General features: G+C 41.5%; 1 protein-coding gene across 6 annotated transcripts in view; it reads left to right on the top strand.

The window, feature by feature from the left end:
* Positions 1 to 3,638: 3,638 nt before the first annotated feature.
* ZNF462 (zinc finger protein 462) overlaps positions 3,639 to 21,273 on the top strand; it is a 96,484-nt gene continuing 78,849 nt past the window's right edge. For 2 of the 6 annotated variants that reach the window (XM_061475643.1, XM_061475641.1), the window contains exon 1: positions 3,647 to 4,536. The gene's annotated coding sequence lies outside the window, so the exon portion shown is untranslated. Of the gene's footprint in view, positions 4,537 to 4,962; positions 5,073 to 21,273 lie in introns of those variants that run through there. The other 4 variants (XM_061475646.1, XM_061475645.1, XM_061475644.1 and 1 more) reach the window with 4 other exon arrangements.

Genomic DNA, 21,273 nt, shown 5'->3' with positions numbered 1-21,273 from the left:
ACCTCCCTTCCCCTCCTACCTTTCCTCCTACCTACCCTTCCTTCCTTCTCCCCATCCCTTATACATCCTACCTCCATCCTACTACCTTCCCTCCTTCCTTCCTCCCTCCTTCCTTCCTCCCTCCCTTCCTTCCCTCCTTCCCTTTCCCCTTTCCTTCCCTCCTTCCTTTCATCCTTCCTTCCCTCCCTCCCTCCCTTCCTTCCCTCCTTCCTTCCTCCCTCCCTTTCCATCTCCTTCCTCCCTTCCCTTGCCCCTCCCTTCCTTCCTCCCTCTTCTTCCCTCCTTCCTTCCCTCCTTCCTTCCTTCCTCCCTTCTCCTCCTCCTTCCTTGCTCCCTTCCCTTCCTTGCTCCCTCCCTTCCTTCCTTCCTTCCCTCCTTCCTTCCCTCCTTCCTTTCATCCTTCCTTCCTCCCTCCCTCCCTTCCTTCCTCCTTCCCTCCCTCCTTCCCTCCTTCTTTCCTCCTCCTTCCCTCCTCCTTTCATCCTTCCTTCTCTCCTCCTTCCTTGCTCCCTCCCTTCCTTCCTCCCCTTCCCTCCTTCCTTCCTCCCTTCTCTTCCTTCCTTCCTCTCCTTCCTTCCTTCCCTCCTTCCTTCCTTCCCTCCTTCCTTCCTTCCCTCCTTCCTTCCTTCCCTCCTTCCTTCCTTCCCTCCTTCCTTCCTTCCCTCCTTCCTCTTCCTTCCCTCCTTCCTTCCTTCCTCCTTCCTCCTTCCCTCCTTCCCTCCCCCTTCCTTCCCTTCCTTCCTTCCCTCCTTCCTTTCCCTCCCTCCCTTCCTCCCTCCCTTCCTTCCCTCCTTCCTTTCCTCCCTCCCTTCCTCCCTCCCTTCCTTCCTTCCTTCCCTCCTCCTTTCCTCCCTCCCTCCCTCCCTTTCATCCCTCCTCCCTTCCTTCCCTCCTCCCTTAGCCTTCCCTATCCTCCCTCCTTCTTTCCCTCCCTCCCTCCCTCCTCCCTTCCTTCCGTCCTCCCGTCCTTCCCTATCCTCTCTCCCTCCTTCCCTTCCTTCCTTCCCTCCCTCCCTCCCCTCCCCTCCCCTTACTCTTCCTTTCCCTTCCCCTCTCTTTGCTTTTTCCTTTTTCTTTTTTTTCCTTTTTCTTTGACCTTATTGCTTTTCTTTTTCTTTTTTCTTCCATTTTCTTTTTTGTAACTTTTTCTTTATTCTTTCTTTTTCTTCTTTTTTTTTCTTTCTTTTATTTCCTTTACTTTTCTTTTTTTCATATTTTCTTTCCTTTTTCTTACTTTTTTCTTTTTTCTTATTTTTCTTTAATTTTTTTAAATTTTTTTCCTTCTTTTTTCTTTTTTATTACTTCTTTATTTTTTCTCTTTTCTTTTTCCTTTTATTCTTTTCTTTCTCTTCTTCCTTTTTCTTTTCATTCTCTTTTCTTTTCTTTACTTTTCTTCTCTTTTTTGTTTTTTTTCTTTTTATTTCTTTTTCTTTTCTTTGTCTTTTTCCCTTTCCTCTTTCTTTTTCTTCCTTCCTTTTTGTTTTTTTTCTTTTTTCTTTCTTATTCTTTCCTTTTATTTTACTTTTAATTTATTTTTCTTTCATTTGTTTCTCTTTTCTCTTTTCATTCTTTCTTTATTCCTCTCCTCTCCTCTCCTCTCCTCTCCTCTCCTCTCCTCTCCTCTCCTCTCCTCTCCTCTCCCTCTCCTCTCCTCTCCTCCTCTCCTCTCCTCTCCTCTCCTCTCCTCTCCTCTCCTCTCCTCTCCTCTCCTCTCCTCTCCTCTCCTCTCCTCTCCTCTCCTCTCCTCTCCTCCCCTCCTTCCCTTCCCTTCCCTTCCCTTCCCTTCCCTTCCCTTCCCTTCCCTTCCTTCCCTTCCCTTCCCTTCCCTTCCCTTCCCTTCCCTTCCCTTCCCTTCCCTTCCCTTCCCTTCCGCTTCCCTAATTCCTTCTTTTTTCCTTCTTTCTTTCTATCCCTTTCTTTCTTGCTTTTCTTTCCCTTTCTTGCTTTCTATCTCTCTCCCACCCCCCAAGGTTTGATACCCCCTGCTTCCAAAAGCCTACATTTTGAGATGTGACTGTTTTTTCTTGGAAGAAGGCTGATCACCACTCAGGTGTTTTAGGGTTTACGGTTTTGGGGGTGCTCTATTATCCTTTCCTTTTTTTTTTTTTTTGGAAAAAAAGAAAAAAAAAAAGAAGTAATGCTGAGAGACAAAGAGGTAAATTATCTGCCTTGGCGTTGATGGTATGTCAAAGATCGCAAAGCCCAGGCGCTCTCTTCCTGCGAAGAGGATGATTTATAGAAAATTGCAGGCAGAACACATGCACATTCTGGCAGCCGTAAAGACAGTCCCTCCCTTTTCCCTTAATGTTCTTTTATCAGCTTCTTAGGAGGTGTCCGCTTCGTTTGTCTGCATGAAACTAGTAGTCTTAGTAGGAATCCCCAATTCTGATGTTTTTTCCCCTTTTCCTTAAGAAGGATTCTCTAAATCCAACAGTGCTCCTGCACAGATTTTATTCTTCCTCCTGTTTCTCACAGCACTTGGTTGGGGCGAGGAGGGGGGGAGCGAAAAAAGGGGAGAGAGGAGGGAGAAGATCTTTCTCCTATTTAGTGATTAACTTGCACAGCTCAAAGAAAGAGAAGATTTAATGGGAGAGATCCTGTCTGCATGCTTTGTACTCGCAGCAGTCCTGTGGATGGGAATATCAGAGAATGCATGGCTTTAACATTTGACTAGTACCTGGGCAACCAATTTTGGTCATTTTATTCCATTGCTGTTGTTAACATTTCTGCATTTGGTCTTCAGCTGGGCTGGGAGAGTTCAGACAATGAAGTTCTAACATGCCTAACCTCTCCCAGAGCCACTAAACCTGGACTCTTTTAAGAAGAGCATCTCAGCTTCACTGCTCACATAAAACTTCCTCAGATCATGGGACGGATCTCCCCCTTCATCTGAACCACAGACTTTGTGTTCTAGTCTCTCTCCACCCATGCAAACTGCTTGAGGGCTCAGGAAAGCCCAGTGATGTTCCAATACCTGTCATGCCCTTGTGCTCAAACTGATTTTGCCTCACTCCCATGTATTGATTTACTGAGTCTGCACGTAACCCCTAATCCTCCTCTCCCACTTCCCCCCTCCTCCCCCTTTCAGTGCGAGACATAACCCTAGAAAGAATCTGACCTGGTGCTGTAGGAAGACTGAAGAGAGGGGGTGGTGTATGGAGCAAAAGAAGTAGCTGAGCACAGTGCTTAATAAAAACGAGACCAAATAAAAATGCAGGCTACAGCTGCTTTGTCTTTGCCTGCTTGCCTCCATCACCAAGATACCTTTCTTTGTGAGCCTTGATCGTTAGTTTCCATGGTTTAAATAATCAGTCACAAAGGAGCAAACAACTAGGTGTTGGAAGGCATAAAAGTTATTTTAAGTAGAAATCTTTATTTTATTTTGTAGCCAAAAACGTTTCACCAACATAGGAAGTGCTTTTGGTGATCAGTAGTAGAAGCTCTCTTTTCTCTTAAATGCTTGTGAGAAATAAAAAACCTGGAGATGACTGTCTTTATTTCCGGGAGTAGACTTCAAAATACGTGCCAGAAATGGACAATTCGAGTGTCCTTTCTCCACATCAAATGAGAGCTGGAAGGGGGATTAAAAACCAACCACGTGGTAGATCTGGTTTTATACTTTGCAACCTCCAGCTCCATTTATGTTCTTTACCCTGCTCAGGGAAGATTAGCCTCTAGATGGATGTGTCTGAGGGATCACCTCAGGGGCAGATCTGCATGCAGAAACCGGTTTTTTGCCATGACTGGAGGAGAGCTATGACCTAACAGAGCACTCTATCCCAGCGGCTGCCCGAGCATCGCAGGAGCTGCTGAGCGATCCTGCACAGGAAGCTTTGTGAAGGCAACAGCTTGGAAGGGGAAGCTCTTCAGATCTTTACCCCTTCTTCTCCTCCTCCCTGGCCAGTGAGTGATTCGGTGTCCCAAACCTTAACTTTTTGTTACCACCTTCCTATCTTAATCTCCTTCATCTTCAACACCTCCTCCTCTATCACTACCATCTTCTCCTCCATCTGTCTGCCTCCTGGATCTCTCTCTTGTTTGCTTGCTTTTCCCCTCCTCTTCCACCTCCCCTCCCTCTTTCTTCTTGCCTTTTCCTCCTTTCTTTTCTTCTCTTTTCTTTCTCTTTTTCCTCCTCTTCCCCTACACGTTGTTGTTGTTGTTAGAAAGGATTCTTGCACCCCCTGGTGCTCTTGCGTTTTGTGTGGTAGGAAAGGAGATTGTCTTCTTTCTCTCTCTCCCTCTGGTTGCTCATTATTCAGAGAGAGACACAGAGGGTGAGTGAGAGAGAGAGAGAGAGACGGATATCTCAGGTCATCTGCAGCTGCAGCAAACCAGTGAAGGAGAGAGAGAGAGGGAGAGGGAGAGAGGGAGAGGGGGGGAAAAGCAGGGAAAGATGGCGATCCTCCATTGCTGAGACCTGGCAAGGAGCACATGAGACTCACAAAACAACTTCCACAACAATAACAAGAAGAAGAGCTAGGCAGAGAGGAAGAGGAGAGGAGGCAGCAGCAAGAGCAGCAGCGCCGGGACGCTCCCGTAAGTTCTTGCAATTAAAACCCATCTCCGCTTTGGCATTGGAGAGATCATCTCTCGTGTGTGTGTGTGCATATATATTTATTTGTTTGGTCTTTTCTGTCTTTCTTTCTTCCCACCACCTTCCCCTGAATCCATTCATTCGGTCAACGGAGGAAGGAGGAGGAAAGAAAGGAAGGAAAAAAAAAAGGGGGGGGGGGGGAAGAGAGGGGGAGCAAGAGCGGGGTGTTTTGTTTGAGGAGAAGTCTTGCATGGAGGAGGAGAAGAGGAGGAGGTGCTGGTGGTGGTGGTGGTGGTGGTGGGAGGAGGAGGAAGGCGGTTAATTAATTTTTTGTTGTTGCATTGGCGGGGGGGGGGGGGGGGGGGCATATGGGGAGATAAGTGAGATATCAGCCGAGCTTTCGGGGTGGGGGGTGCCCGGGAGGATATGTGTGTGTGCGCGCGAGGTCTGGATGGTGCTGTGCGTGTGGACTTGGATCAGATACGGGAGAGACACGGAGAAGAGAAAAGCTCCGTGCTGGCACGACCCAGGCAATCGGGTGACCTCTTTCTTCCTTTCTTTCGTTCTTTCGTTTTCTTTCTTTCTTTCCTTCTTTCTTTCTTCCTCTCTCTCCCCCTTTCCTTCTCTTTCTCCTCATCCCCTCGCTGCCCTCCTTCTCCTCTCCGTTGGTGAGGCTGGTCCCTCACCCGGTTGGTGGTGCCCCCACCGCGGCTCTCCTGGAGTTGGGATGCGGGGGTCCCCAGCAGCGTCGGGGCTGGGGGGGCTGGTGGTGCCCGCAGGAGGTTGCTTGGAGGAGGACAGCGTTCAGCTGGAGAGCAGGAGCCATTACACACGCTTGTGCTCTCCTTTGAGAAAAAGAGTGTGAGAAGGGAAGAAAGGAGAGGGAAGGAGCCCACTTCTTCTTGCTCAGTTCCCCGATGTCCCTACCTTTAAACCAGGCGAGGGAGAAGGCGCTTTCTCCCGTGCCCCTTTCTCAGGCACCCGGAGTAGCTTGCTCTCTATCTCTCCCCTTCTTTCCCTTTCTTTATCTCCCTGTCCTCCATTTGCAAGCTGTCTGCTTTGGTTCCAGTCCAGGCTCCACAACACAAAGCTTCTCCTCGCTCTCGCACACATGCACACACAGAGTCTACAGGCTCTTTATGTCTTCTGGAGTAACCTTCTTCTCCCTCCCCCAACCCCCCCGCCGCTCCTCTTAGCATTGTGGTTTCTATTCTCCACACAGATCCTCCTGGAGGTTCATGTAGTTGTGATGTGATAGGATTTCTCTCCCCCCCCCCCCCCCCCCCCTCTTTTGGGGGAGAAAAGGAAAAGTTTTATTCGTTTTTCTGGTGTTTGGAAGGAGAGAGACCATCAAGTTTTTGAGTGCTTTCTGGTGCTGCTTTTGTGTGTGTGTCTGTGGGGGTCTATTTGTCTCATGAAGCTGCTTGCATGTCTAAGAGGAAGTGACTAGTTTGGCAGAGAGCTGTGATCTGAGTCAGGTAAGCCATGTCATGTTCTCTAGCTCCACCAGAAAATGGAGGAGAGAGAGAGTAGACAAAGCTGAGATGGGAAGTGCTCCTAACATCGTGGATGTCTCTCCATGTTTTGAAGCTTTGCTGGCAGTAGCTGGCTTAATCATGATTTTTTTCCCCTAAGGTTTCTTTCAGTTTTTTCAATGTACAAGATTGTGATGGGTCTTCTCTCTGACTTCATGCTATCAGGAAATGAGGATTGGAGGAAATTGCTCAGATTCTCCTTCACACAGAGAAACACATCCTCAGGCTTTTTGCTTATACTTCCATGCGGAGGTCACCTTTATAGATATTTTTCTTTGGTTAAAGACCACAGAATTTAGAAGGTTGATCAGTTGGCTAAAGAAATAGTGTATATATGCATGTATTAGTAGATGTTTAAAAGCATTTGGAGGTAAGTGCTCACAGCTTGAGGCTGCTCAGGTTCTTCCACAGAACATCATGAAATGTCATTTTTTTTTCTAGGTGATGATGGTGATGCCTGATTTTGGGGATTTTTAACATCTGATTTCAAGAGCATTCCTTCTTTGGATGTATTTTAAATTAAGATGGAATATTTCTCCCTACTCACAAGGTTGCATTAAAATGATATTGGCAAGCTTTTAGTAGGTTCCTCAGAGCATCATAACACCTAATTTCTCTCGGGGAAAAAACCCAAACAATTTTTACAGCTGTCTTTTTGGTGTCTTTAAATTATCTTTTCACTGAAAACTTATGTCAACATTCTTGTTATAATTTTAATGTCATTATGGAAACCTAAGATCTTTTAAAGTGAGATAGGAGTTGGACAGGAATCTGTGTACTTTTTTTCTAACCCACCTTTTAATCTGAATTCATTTTTAGTAGACTCAAAACAGACTCCACTCTTTTTCCACCAACCTAAATTTGCACATTGGTTGCATAGTAGATGCAGCTCCTCAAAAAATTCAAGCTAAATGCTGAAACACATGAGGGGTATACTGAAGTTCAGTGCTACTGAGCTTGAAGACACAGCTCCATAAAGTTGTATCAATACTGTTCATGCATAAGTTACTCTGAAGAGTTTAAGAAGGAATGTGTTACATGCGGGAGGTGTTAGTGATGAGTTAGGGAACCAGTGAATCTGAGTTGGAACACGCTCCCAGATGTGCAAAAAGAACAGAAAGATTTGAGGATTGCAGTGACTGGGGATGAACTTGAGATCCAGCGGTTGCACAGTTAACATCAGTGCCCTTGCTGAATTTTTGCTATGGAAGAAATGGTTTAATATGTAATCTAATATACTTGGGAAGGATATAGCATTATCAGCTGTGCATTTCTTGAGTTCTGGTTTCTGATATGTCACCCAAAGTACTGAGATACTGTGGTTGTCTCCATCTTTCAAACTGGGCCATGGAACATACTATTTCAGGTATGTTTAATCTGACATTTTGACAAAGAGGCAGGATAACTGTCTTGATTTGGGTTTTGGGTGGTGTTTTTGTATGGGTTTGGTTTGTTTTTTTTTTTCGCCTGAGGTGATGTTCTCTGATGCATTTTGTGATCTCTGCACTGGTCTAAATGAACAGCCACTGAAGAAACAGAACAAGTCTCCACTGACCTTTATTTGTTTGGGTCAGATCCTAAATATCCATACCCATGTGAGATGACTGTATGCAGTCTTCTTGGGTATCTGCTTGTATTTCACAGTTCAGAACTGTGAATCTCCTCTTACTCCTTGAGAGGTCAACTCAGTGCTTGCACTACAGTGTGCCCTGCAGATACATTGTTCTCAAACATAGCATGTGCAATCCAAGAACAAGTTTGAGAAGATTTAAGATGAGGATCCTTATGGGAGGGCCTCTTGCCCCTTTCTTGCCCTAGAAAACCAAACATCATTGCAATAGTTTGAATGGTGCTGTTTGTATGGGGAGTTTCTTTACTGTAAGACAAAACCAACTTTAGAGAATGATATTCTTTTCAATGATGTTTCTTGCTGTAGCTCTGCCCAGACAGACTGAAGTTTACCTTGCTGTTAAAGTACTAGCTTACTTAGTAAGGGGAACTTACTTCATTTTTAAAAACAAAGCCAGTAAAACCCATCCAACCAATCAACCCAAAACCAAACCAATGAACAAAAGAAATAGAACCAACCAAACACCACCACAACAGCACCTCTCCCTACAAACCAAAACTGATTTTTAAAGGTCTAGAAACAAAATCTTAATTCAGGAGATGCTGGTGACTTGAATGTTTCTTGTAGTCAGGCACAAGTTTCTTCATTTGGACTATGGCTTTCAATTGCTTTTGATTTGTGGGCACCCAGAACTTCCTCAGGGTGCAAGCTCTAACAGAAACTGCATTCATGGCTTATTCTTTAGTATATAAACTTGGGGTTTTTAATGACTTCTCTCAACCCCATTAGATGCAGCCTATGGACCACTGCTTTAAATAGGTTTAAGCAATGGTTTGATTTTGCTATGCATGCAGTTTTACTAGGTTCATAGTGGATTACATTGTTGAGAAATTTAAAATGTCATGTTTATAATTTCCTTCCATAATTTTAAAGAATTATTTTGTTACAAGAGGAAACCTAAAATATGTTGTATATGCTTAGACTGTGAAGAACATGAGTGCATAATTGATGCTGGAAATGGAAAGTAGAACAAATGCAAGTAGAAGAAGGGGAAAAAAGAAAAGGATCAATTCAGTAAAGTTTATAACAAATTCTTTAGTGTTGTGAACTTTGACTTGAAGGAGGATTGACTATAAAGACATGAGTGACTGAAAAGAGAGTTGATAAGTTGATAATTGTTGGAGAAGAACTGTGTTCAACATGCATGTCTGGACATCTGGCAGATGTTACTCTGGGCCCCAAGGAATGGACAAGTTTAATTTTAGACTTAAAAAGGAAATGGGAAGAACTAAAGTCTTATAATAGTACAACTTACAGTCTGAGGAAAGTTACTTCAGAAAAGCCCAAAGATGTCTCTTGAAATTTGGTACTCCCAGAAACATGTCTAAATGAATTTTTCCTATTGAGTTTTCCAATTACTCTAAACAACATATGAAGAGTTACAATATAAATTGAGATCGCTCCAGTTTGATGTAACACTTTCTCTGTGTGGTGCTGTGTATGATTTCTTAGATTGAGCAGAAGAACACTGCTTTGTTGTAAAAAACTGCATAAAAAGGACTTAAAAGAGTGAAACTGGTGAACAGCTGTGTAGTATTAATTAACCAACACTGCCCTCCTATGAAGCTAACTTAGGGACAAAACCTGTAGTATCCCCAAACCTCCAGTGAAATAGTGAAAAAAGGAATGATTTGAAGAAGCATGTTGATACACAAAGGAGATCCTGTTTTGACAGATCAGGAAAAGCCTATGAAGGCCAGTATGTCATTGTGTCTTTTCAGGTATTTTGTTCCCTCACTCGTTGTTGTACTTCCAATCCATTGTAAAATAATATAAGTGCTCTCTTCACTAATATTTCTCTATTTCAAAATTAAATAATGTATTTTGTGAACTTGTTCTGGATGAAAAGAGTCTGCTGCTAGTGCCAGAAATTTATGATTTGCTTAACTTGTATACCTGATCAAAATGTGATCAAGTGTGAGCTTCTAATTGCTGGCTCCACTAAAAATGCTGAACTTCATCGGTCTAAATGCTTGTTTGCTTTTCAAACAGCTGTCTCATTCTAGAGTTTTTGAACAGTTGTTTCTTCTAAGGTACTAAATAGTCTATCCAAAGGAGTGCGTTTAATGGAAATCTTTAATACAGGTAGTGTTAAAATAGAGCATGGGCCCATAGGAGGTGAACAGGAGGTTTGTGAAATGTTGATTGAGGAGGGCATGAGAAATTCCATGTTACTCTAAAAAGAGTAAGAATAGCTTTGAAGGAAAACAAAGAGTATGATGAGAATGAAGGTTGCTTAAACATCTGCTAACCTTTCAGAGAGAGGAACTTCAATTATTTAATCAAGAGGTGCTGGAGAAGGTGGTGTGATGCAAGTCTTCAGCTGCTGGCAGAGACACAGTTAACATTGTAAACGGTTGAACTTCAGCATGGCACTTCTCCAAATGAGTTGACTGTTGAAAATAAAATGTTCCAGAAGAACTGGGAGAACAGGAAAGAAGTTAAAATAGCATGGTTTATATGCCAGTGCTGAAAGAAGAAAAGGGGGGAGGAAGGGAGATAGCTCAACTTATGATAATTGTCTTGTTGGTTGTAGTGAAAAGGCTTTAGTAGAAGTTTCCAAATGAGGGCACTAGATTTAATAGACTGCAGTCTTCATTTGTGTCCTGAGTTTTGGAAGTATTCTTCTGCTTTCAACTTGTGTTTGGGAAATTGAACTCATAGGTAAATAAAAAGTCACATGAGGTTGTTTTGGGTTTTGTTCCATCTTGTTCTTTTAACTTTAAAACAATACCAAAGATCTGAACTCTGCTCCTCATCTCGAGTTTTATGAGGCTGTGCCAGATGTTGCAGTACAAACACAATTCTGAAGAGATTTGAAAGGGGGGTTCAGATGGGAAAAGGGGAGTCTACTTCTGGTGTCTTATATTTGAAACACAGGGTCTTATGTACAATTTGTGTGTGTGTGTGTGTGTGTGTGTGTGTGTGTGTGTGTGTGTACTCTTCAGCTCCTCAGGAGCTGAAGATCTTGCTACAGTTGTTTTGTTCAGCTTGAGGCAGGATATGTTACTGCAGTAACTCAAAATATGCTTGCCTGATCACTCACTAATGGAAGGAACTTTTCTTTAAGCAGTGTCTGGAAAAGAACCTTCACTCAGTACTGGTTGTGATTGCTTTGTAGTCACTTTTGAAACACATAAGTTATCAGAACATCAGTCCCAGACCTAATAACAGTGCTATGCATTTTATTTCCAGTTGATCTGAAAGTCTCTTTGGTTTTGGCTAGACTTTGTGATACAATTATGGACCTCCACAGCAGCTGTCTAGAGAGAATACAGTAGGTTTTTGGCTTTTGCTAAAAGCAGCTTTTTGGGTAGTAGGTGGAAAGATCCCTCAAGAAAAGCAATCAGTTTATGTTTATTTGGTAATTTAAAGAAAATGGAGACGAGACATCTCAGGTGGTGTGATCATTCTTGAATGGAGTCAAATACAGTCTCTTTAAGAATACATGTTTAATAATGTCAGCATAAAGAGCGGTAGGCACAGCATCAATGTCAGGAGTGATTAGGAAGGACTTACTGAGAGCTTATCAGGGTAGCAATCATTGCAAGGCCAGTGTGTTGAAGACAAATAATTCTGAGAAAACATTTGATTCACTGGACTGCTCTATTAATTTTGAACTAGTTAAAATAAGAATTCAGTTGTTAAAGCATGTTTCCTGTTACTTCTTGGTGGAAGATAAAATAATCAAATTTGGATTAAGCAGAAAAATAGAGAGATACTTCATGCCTTTGGGAGAAGAAGCTAAGTGTTTGCATGGTGTGCTTGTGCTTTTTCTTCTTTCAATGCCAGGAATATGCAATTAATTATTTACTAGTCATAATGGTTGGTCAGCAGCACTGGACAATGTATCGTATTTACACCACTTGTTACAGGTACAGGCTAGACTTATGCTGACCTGAAGATTAAGAAGTGGGATGTTCAGTGATGGCATTACTGTTCTATTAAAAAGCTCTGGAAAGGGGCCTGAGAACCCCAGCTGCTGTCGTGGTGAGGAAGTCAGGCCTTCAAAGGATACAAGGATTAGAGTGTCAGGAAAAGTAAATGGTAGCATCAGCACAAGTAGAAAATAGGCAGAGCTATTCAGCAAACAGAAAAGTAGGCTAAGGCATGCCATAATTATGTGTAGTGGAAACTTGCTGCTAATAGAGCAATTGCGTGGGGTAGAGAGGCAGGAGAATGATTTTTCAAGACAAAACAAAGCAGACATTGCAGAGAATGATATAGGAAGACTGGGGATTCGGTGTGCTTGTGATAACGTGAAAGAGAAGAGTTCGTTTTGAAAGATGCTAAAAATGGAATCTGCTAATGTTCATGTGGTCACTATTTCCGTGGCCTTGTAGGACAATGGGGGCTTCTTTGCACTGGGTGAATTAGCAAACTCTTCCTTCCCGCCTGCAGCTCTTAAGGTTCAAATAGTACTGCTTCAGGGAGGTATCGGTAGCTGTGGAAAGACTGCATCACAGGATGTTCCTTTGGGAAAGAAGATTGATCATACTGCATTGGACTTTTGTCATGTAAATGGATTGAAAATACAAAAGCTACTTATCATAGGAGCCAGGCAAACACATTCCTCCACACGTTGTCCCTAGACCTCTTTCATTGCTGGCAAAGAAAAGAGCAGAATGGGGAATTGTGACACAGAGATCCTGTGCTCCAGCAGCCTATACTTATTTATCAACTAAACAGGGTAAGAAATATTTGTCAAATAAACATCTACGTATGCTGGAAGATTTTGGTCCAGCATGAGTGTGACGTGCAGGGTGGTGCATTTAACTTCTAATGATGTTGCCTTGCTGAAGACTTTAATTTAGTGTCTAGCTGGGAAAGGGATCATCAATAAAGGCCTTGCTATGGTCCAAATGACAGAATTTAGCTGTCTAATGATGCTGAAAAGTGTTTTGTTGTTTGTTTTTTTTTTTTTTTTTCCTTTCTGCCTCTGTGTCGTTGATCTTAAATTGACAGTTTGAATAGATCCTAGATTAGAAGTTCTAGAGTGATTGTTCAAGGTGGCTTATGCTGGTGATGTTTACTTAACAAACTTTCCCTTCTGTGTTCCTTCCCTTTCCCTTCTGTGCTCCTTCCCTTCCCTTTTCCCTTCCATGCTCCTTCCCTTCTCTTCCCTTCCATTCTCCTTTTCTCCTCCCTTTCCCTTCCCCTTCTCTTCTCTTCTCTTTCCTTCCCTTCCCTTACGTGTTCCTTCCTTCCTCTTCCCTTCCCTTCTGTGCTCCTTCCCTTCACTTCCCAGTGCACTCTCCAGTCTGGACTAAACATGTGAGGCAGCATGGAGGAGTGTTGCTCTAGAAGTGGATGCAGTGAATAAGGCATGATTGTTCATCTCTAGTGAGAAAACTGCTTCTAGAGAAAACTTAAGAAGGCCCTGTAATATTTATTTAACACAGACCTGGATTCTTGGAGTTTTAGGCCTCTGACAAAAAACTGAAGAGACCAAAGAATTAGTGTTCAGCCTTTGAAATCTTTGTCTTATTTTTTTAAAACTCCTTCAAGGATCCATCCCTCTAACCCAGTAAAACAGACATAATTGGAATTTAGCAGGATATGGGAAAACAAGATTTTGGTGCTGGATTCTGGTGTTGCATGTGTTGAAATAAACTAGTATGTAGATAAGAAAAGAAAAATCTCCTTTTGGGAGTAGTGCTGATGCGTGAGACTGGAGCAGACTTGCTCTGCTGTTTGCAAGCACTTGAGATATGTGAACTAGAGCTACCTGCCACTTTGTTTCTGTCACTGCAGCCATTCTGACCGATAATGTGTTCTCAGGTGCATTGCTGCTTGTGGTGAGTATAGAATAACTACGTATACTAGATACATATACTATATCTAATTAGTTTAGTTGGTAATGCAACAAAGTTTGGAAGGCAGTGGCCATAAGGAGTCATCGTGTTTTCTTCTGTGTTGTGTGACAAGTGCAACTGTCAGAAAAATAAATAAATGTCAATATGAACAAACTTGGAATGATTTCTTTCCTTATTCAATTGGAAGCTCTGAAGCTTTTTAGTTTTTCCCTTCCTTGTCTACATCTGGGTGGCTCTGGCTGCAGGATTTAGAACCTCCAGCACTGGTGGGCTCTGAAACTGTGCTTCTGTCATGCTCAGCTAAATAACTTGACAAGTGTAAAAATGTTAACAAATGGCTGATGGAAAATTGAGAGCAGCCAGACAGCACTCAACCTGGTTAATTAGCTTCTTGACTGCTGAATTGTTCCTGCCCTCTCATGGCTGTGGCTTGCAGCTCTGTGAGAAAGGGTTTGGGTTCCTGGCCAGGAGTGCATCCCAGAAGTTGAATTCGTGTAACTTGAAGTCCTTGTGGACTGGTTCCTTTTGGTCTAAATGACCTTTTATCTTCTTTGGGGGAGGGCAGTGGGGAGAAAGAATATCAGTTTTCAGCTATGTCAGGTCATATAGAGGTCAAGTTCTCTTGTCTGTGATCAAGCATGTGGTGTAAAACCAGCCCAGTGTGCGACTGTGTACCAGGACTCTGTAGAAGAGGACTTTATCTGACCTTCTGGAGGTAGATATGACTGAAGGCCATGTTGTGAATCAGTATATATGATGACTCTGAACTGAGGCTTGCAGCTTTTGTATATTTAACTCTTTGGTGGTGCTGGCTCCTGGTGTATTTCCACCTGGTAGGTTGAAAGAAACTGTTGTTTGTCAAGAACATGCAGATTTCTCCTGCTAGTTATTCATACATGTGTGAGACCTTCTGAAATCCCTGGCTCCAAGGTAATAACTGTATTACTCACTGGAGCTGCTGAAAGAGAGTGAGTCAATATATTTGGGTCTCCCAGCTGCATGAATAAATGAGTAAACCTGAATTATTTTTAAATTATCAGATTGCAGAGGTGATAATATACTACAATGAATTTTCCACTCCACGCCCTCTATAAATGTGCTGCCTTCCTTCCACTGTGGAGCCGAGAGGGGAACGCAAGATTTTCAGTGTGTTGGTGTCCCAAGAAACCACATGAAAACTGCTGAGGTCGCACTCAGAAAATGTCTTGCAGACCAAAAGCCTTCAGTCAGAAGTTGCTTGGCAAGGTGACAGAGAGGTTGACCAAAGGTTGCATGTGGTGTGCTCTTGCAAAATGAATATGAAATGCTCATTGCCCTCCATGGTTCTTCAGTGCTTCCACAAGTTCACCCATGTTACTTCAGTGGTGTACAGGACTAGAATTTGCTGCTGGTATTCTGGTCTTATCTCTGAAGATATTTATTTTAAGAATTCATGTCTACATAGGTTTGTTAATACAGTACTGTAATATCAGATGGGCTGCTGAGACCTGAAGGGGGTGAGGAATCTATTTTTAGTGTGTTTGAAGGGTAGATGATGTTTCAGGTTGTGGAATGAGTTTCTGGGGGGCCTGTCACCATATACTGAAGTTTTGTATGTCATGGCAATGGAGGCCAGTCATATGATGATGAGTTAGTAACTTAAATGGGACATTGAAAAAAAAAATGTTACTCTTTGGATAAATTTTAAAGATAGATGGAGCTAAAATGCCACACGCTCTGTTCTCATGCTTGTTTCCTTGATGTCCTGAAGACATCTAATCCTCTTTACAGGTGAAATAAGCAGTCTGCTTAAGAGCTGAAGGCAATGCCTACTGATCTGTTGACATCCAGATTGGAGGCTTATTCATGTCTGAGTAAGAATTTTAGTAATGGGTGACCAAAAGAGTGTTTTGGTTGCCCAGGGGGTGTGAAGAAGATGATTTGTGATCTTCCATATCAGAAGTTAGTCACATGTGGGAAGCTGGATAATAGCAGTGATGTCCTATGTAAACATACTTGACACCCCAGCCTGCACAGAACTGGAGCTTTAGGTTGAGAAGACTGCCCCATATAAATTGCATGCATGCAGCAATCTGAAGAATGAATCCAGCTTTACTTTGGAAGCACTGCACTGTAGTGGTAGCCATAAGGAACAAATTTTAGTGTTTTATTATGGTTAGATTTAATGTGGATTGGCTTCCTATTTTCTTTGGAAGGCAGTAAAACTGCAACTTTTACAGGATTTTGCATTTTGCAAAATCCTAGCATTCCTAGGATTTTGTTTTGTGTGCAGTCATGTACACTTTATTTATTTATTTAATAAATCCTCACTGCTACTGTTAGGAACATTAACAAAGGCTTTTTTAATCAGTCAGACCTCAGCCACCATTGCATTTTCTTGATACTGTAGTACATTTGGCAGATAATAGAAGACAGGGGCTAAAACCCTTGTATTGTAAAAGCCTATTCATGTGAATTGTTGAGGCGATCTGATTTTGAATTTCATTGCAGCTACTCATGTGAGTAAATATTTGAAGATCAAATCCTCAGCTGCACAGACAAATTCTTGTGGAGTTTTCAGGGAGGTATAGGAAATATACATCTTGAATAGAAGATGCCCTTAGCTTATGTTGCTTTGTAACAACTACTGCCTACATACATGAGATGTTCATTTGTGGTTGCATGTGAGGGCCTGGTTTTAGCTGATTTGCAAGAGCCAGCAGGAGCTTATTCATTAGATAATTCTTTCACTTTCGTTCATATGCTCCTTTCCTTTCATTCTCACTTTGTATTTTGGCAGGGGGAAGACATATGTTATAAATACTCAACTTTGACTTCAACTAATGGTGGCATGTCCCTAAAATAAGACTTCATATGAGCTTTAGTGTGTTCTAGTCACAACATTCATATTACTATGCTGTCTGTAGGTGATGTTCATGCCTTCTGGAGTCCCATCACTAACTGTGGTGGGTTTGGAAGCCATTTTTTTTTCACACTTCCTTTTTATTTTTGGGATAAAGGGATTGGTTTGAGTAGATACTAATATGGTAATTGTCTGTTCAAAAGAGAGGTGCTTTGAATCAGGGAAAATGCAACCTAGGCTCTTTTATGATGACAGAAGGGTGAACCTTTGCATATATGTAAATAATACAAGTTACTATCCATGTGGTTCATACTGCCATGGCAATTCATCTGGCAGATCATTTAAATATTTACTCCAAAAGACCTTGTTCTCTGTTGGTGTGAAGCAAATTTCCAGTTATTTTTAGGTCATTTTCATCTTAGCAGCCCTGTTGGAGATAAACCAGACACAAGTGCTGTAAATTGTCCCTGCGTTTTGGTAGAAATTAATAAAATGAAGTTTAATGGTTTGGTCCCAAGGGGAGAACAGACCATCTGGTTAACAGAAGGTTAGACCAAGTAATACAGTGCCACAAACCAACCCAGGATAGCTGGTAGTGTGTCCAGTTGCTGCATGTATCAAGCATTGAAATGGTGCTTTCAGATTTGCAGAGCCAGCAGTTCTGTTACCACTGCTGTGACGCAGGAGATAATTCTGTTGGGCAAGCATCAGCATGGGGGTGGATCTACAGTACAGGATGTGTAATGTCAACATGAAGCATGGGAGCTGGCAGTAAGAAGGAAAGCAGCCATTTCATGCCAGTGCAGGAAGCCTAAATAGATTTTTTTTTTTTTTTTCCCCTCTGCATCTTGTCCTTTTATGCTGTTTTCATGCTTGGTATTAAAAGATTACCTTCTGCTTTGTCATCTGAAAACTTCATCCCAGCAGGGCTTCATTTCTTTCTTTTTTTTGAACCTGTTTGCTGGTTTTCTTTTCCATTTTTTTTTTTTTTTTTTAAAAAACAAGTGAAGTGCACTCCAAAAGCATTTCTGATGGATTACAAAAGAGGCTGGGGGGAGGCTGAAGGGCTAAGCAGATCTGGAGAAAGACAAGAGCTCAGTCATGTGAAAGTCCTGAGCTTCAGATGAAGTTTCATTGTAGATCCTTTCGGCTTCAGTGCAAAGACAGTTTGTTCAAAGCTGTAACATTTGAGAACATTGTACTGCAGCTGCAAAATACAGAAAGGTATGAAATACTGCAAGTGATACTGTGTAGACTTTAAAACTCTGTAATTATTAAGAAGCTGTAGAAAGCTATAGTAATTGCTTCTGCTTTCTTTGTATCAAGAATGTCCTATTAGAATTTCTGATTTGGTTAAAGCTCGTGGCAAATTGCCATGTTACCTTTTCCTTTTTTTTCTTTCTTTTTTTTTCTTTTTTTTTTTTTTTTTCTATTTTAAGAGCCAGATGCTGTTATATGACCATCTAAATCTTCAGAAAAATAATTTCTAAGTAAGCTTGCTAAGCTTTCTGTGGACTTACAAAAATTAGGACTTACTATATATGTAGACATATCTAGTATCATAATGTAGACATATCTAGTATCATATATGTAGACATATCTAGTGATATGTCTGCTGTCAGCTCAGTCACAGACTGGACAGCTGGTTTGGGTTTTTTATTGTTGGGTTTTCCCAAAAAAACATTTGAAGATGATTTCTTGCAGCTGCAGCCTGGGAAGCTCTAGAATATCAGAGCTTGCTTCCTGATGGGCATGGCAGAGCTGAACTCCATAAACAGAATTCTCATGATTTCTATTGCCTGTTCAGCAGGATTTTCAGAGAATAGTATTACAGCTCCCCTTGAATGAATCCTTGTCTTAGATGCTGTTCTGTGGTAGCCCTGCAAACTTACAACTTTTTTCATATGTTCCTAAGAACTGGAGTGGGAGTGTGGGAGTAGTCAACCCACAGGTATGTTTTCCCAGTTGCAATTTGGTGATGGGAGGAGGGGGTGCATATAAAACATGGCTTGTGTGTGAAGACTGTTTGTTCAGTTCTGCAGTAACTTCATCCTCCTTGTTCCTTTGGCCCCATTCAGGAGATTTTTTGGTGGAAGTTATGGGAGTCTAGCACTTTTGCATGGGGCACTTGCAAAGAAATGGCACTGCAGAATTGTGTGAAACTCAAACGCCATCTCTCGGGGCAGAACTTTTTCTTGGTTCCATAGATAAGTCCATGTTGTGCTAAGTACAGAACATGTTTAGAACATGTTGTGCTAAGCATCAGAAGTATTAAGGATGTAGGCAAATCGAGAGACTTTTTCTGAGGTATGGTCTCTCTGTTGTGTCTGTCCACACGATTTCCCCTATAGGTTGTATTTTTTAGATGCTTTAATTTTGTAGGGGCTTTTTTCTAGTGATGTTGAACAGTTCTTGGAACGCAATACTGGAGAACATTTATCAGAAGTGTTTCTGCATATGCAAATGAATAATGCTTCTAGATTTTTGTCTGTACCTTTTTTCATAGAACATCTCTATACTGCAAAGAAAATACATTGTCCTTGACTTTTCCTTCCAAAAAAGGTGATACTTGCTTTAGATAGTTTATTATAAATAACTACTAAGATGATAATCTCACCACAGCATGCTTGGCAGTCTTCCACTGAATTAGCCTGTTTCAGCAAGGAGCTGTCGCTTAAGATACAAAGCAATCTGCAGGGACATATGATCACACATACTGACTGTTTTCTCTGTCATCATGGATGCCTCATCATTTCCTGTGTCTGATAATTGGGAATTGGAATTATTGTCTGGTAGACCAGCAGGACCTAGCACCAGAAAGATGGGCTTGAGTTCATATCTCATAAACATCAGGTTACAGGATAGCTCTCAGTTATGAAGGCACTAGAAGAATGTCTGTTGGACGCTTTGTTTTTTTTGTTGTTTTATTTTTGATGTCACAAGGATAGATGTGAGCTACTGGGAAACTCTTGAGAGATGCATAGTTACAGCACAATCTCCTATTATGAGATTATAGAGAAACATTAAGTGGTGGTGGTGTAGAGAGGATTTTTTTTTTTGGTGTTGGCATTCTTGGGGTAAATAATGACTTCAAGATATCTGGATGCTTTGTTTTGTAGAAATACCATCCAAAAGAAAGACTGTGATAAAGAAATAAGAGGCTGTATCCATTTTTCTGGGGGTAGTGAAAAAACTAATATGAATAAACTAATAATAAACTAATAATTAATATATGCTTAGTGTCAAGATGTGACTGTAGTCATATAGCTTGATGGTGACTTTTTTGAGTTTGAAATGTTGATACCGCTTTGTGGTACATGGCTGCTGAGTTACCATGTTATTGCAACTGTTGTGCGATAGCTATCAGTGGCTGTTATATGCAAACTTCAAGTAGAGTGCTGGCAAGTGTTCATGTTTATTTGTTTAGAAACAGTTTGATCAGGCCATCTCTACTGCTTTGTTAATGTGTAATATGAATCAGAACTTTTTCTAACCTCCGTGTTACTTGTATATTGTTTGTTGGCACCTGATGCTTATCAGAATCCTAATAACTTATATTTCAAGCCTGCGCATTTATGGTTGCCTAAAATATTTAGTGGAAACAATTGGTAAGTTTGAGGTGCTGCAAATGAAAGTATCAAGAATGGTGTTGGAATTCTTTTCTCCCTGATTTGGCAGATCATGTTAAATCTTGTATGTATCTCAACAAGATCAAGGGGGAAATGAAGAATGTCGTCAGACACTGCCTTGCAAACCTTAATATCAGCTCTTTTTTTCAAAATCCAAAAGTGTTTGGAGTTGACATTCATTGGCAAAGTAATTTGCCATCCTCTGAAGTGAAAACACGTAAAGAGGCAGAGAGATGGTAACTCTTTATCTAGTGACAGTATCCTTCCCCACAGGCTCTACAAAGGTAAATTCCTTTGTTCCTTGCTGAAATTGTGGGAGTAGATTAATGATGGGATAGGTTCTGCTTGCAGATAAGATGAAGAAATTGAAATTGAACTGGTTCCTGATGTTCAGTGACCCATGTATGATTGTGGAGTGTTCTTCATCTCATAACATCTGACCTAGATGCCTTAACACTTTGGGATGGCTCTTCAGAGTATGTCATGTCCAGAGGCTGCCTAATGTGGGTGACCATGTGGCTTTAAAGAAAATCCTGTGGAACTGTTAGTTTCAACCTAACTGAAGGACACATTCTGAAGAGCTAGCTCATTAAGTAAGCTTTGAAGGGTGTGCTCTGCAGAGCAGCTTCCTGTTATTTGGTTAATGGTTGACCTAGTTCTATTGCCATATGCCTCCTGGAATGCATTCTAATATAAAATATGTGCTAAAGCAAGACAAGGATAATAGAAGGAAAGTCAAAGTCTCTATGAAACAGAAATCATATGATGCTGTTGCATTTTTGAGGGTATTTTAGTTACTAAAAATGGCATTATCTTCATAGAATTGTATTGATTTCTGATTGCAAACTCAGGAGCGTTAATCAGACCCCCTTACATATTTTTTTCAGACTGGCCTTGTACTAAAGGTTTGTATCAGTAATTCCCTGTGCTCCGTATGTGAAGCTGAAGTTAGGGAGTGAAGTATTCAGTGATATTATAGTTGTGAGGAAAGATTAGATTAGAGTTGGCTAAAGGCAGGATGATTTTTCCCCCATGGTAGGTGTTTGTTTCATTGCAAACCATGGATTAGCAATTCTTTTTTACTCTTTAAATCCTGGCTAGAAGCCAGAAATGGGGATTCAAGCTTTTACCTGGTATGAGAGATGACATGGCATACATACTTACACTTAGGCAAAAATGTAAGAAATTTGAAAGTACTAGATAAAGTTCAACTTCCAACCTGAGTGAGTGCTTTCCGACAAGCTGAAGTTCTGAAGAACCTATAGGCTGTGTTTTCTGGCTAATTTG

Source organism: Pezoporus flaviventris, unplaced genomic scaffold, assembly GCF_033815535.1.
Source record: "Pezoporus flaviventris isolate CSIRO_AGI_PZ_B2104156 unplaced genomic scaffold, CSIRO_AGI_Pfla_v1 ptg000086l, whole genome shotgun sequence".
In the NCBI taxonomy this organism is placed as follows: Eukaryota; Metazoa; Chordata; class Aves; order Psittaciformes; family Psittacidae; genus Pezoporus; species Pezoporus flaviventris.
Note: the sequence above shows the minus strand (reverse complement) of the source record. Positions and strands in the feature narration are given on the sequence as shown.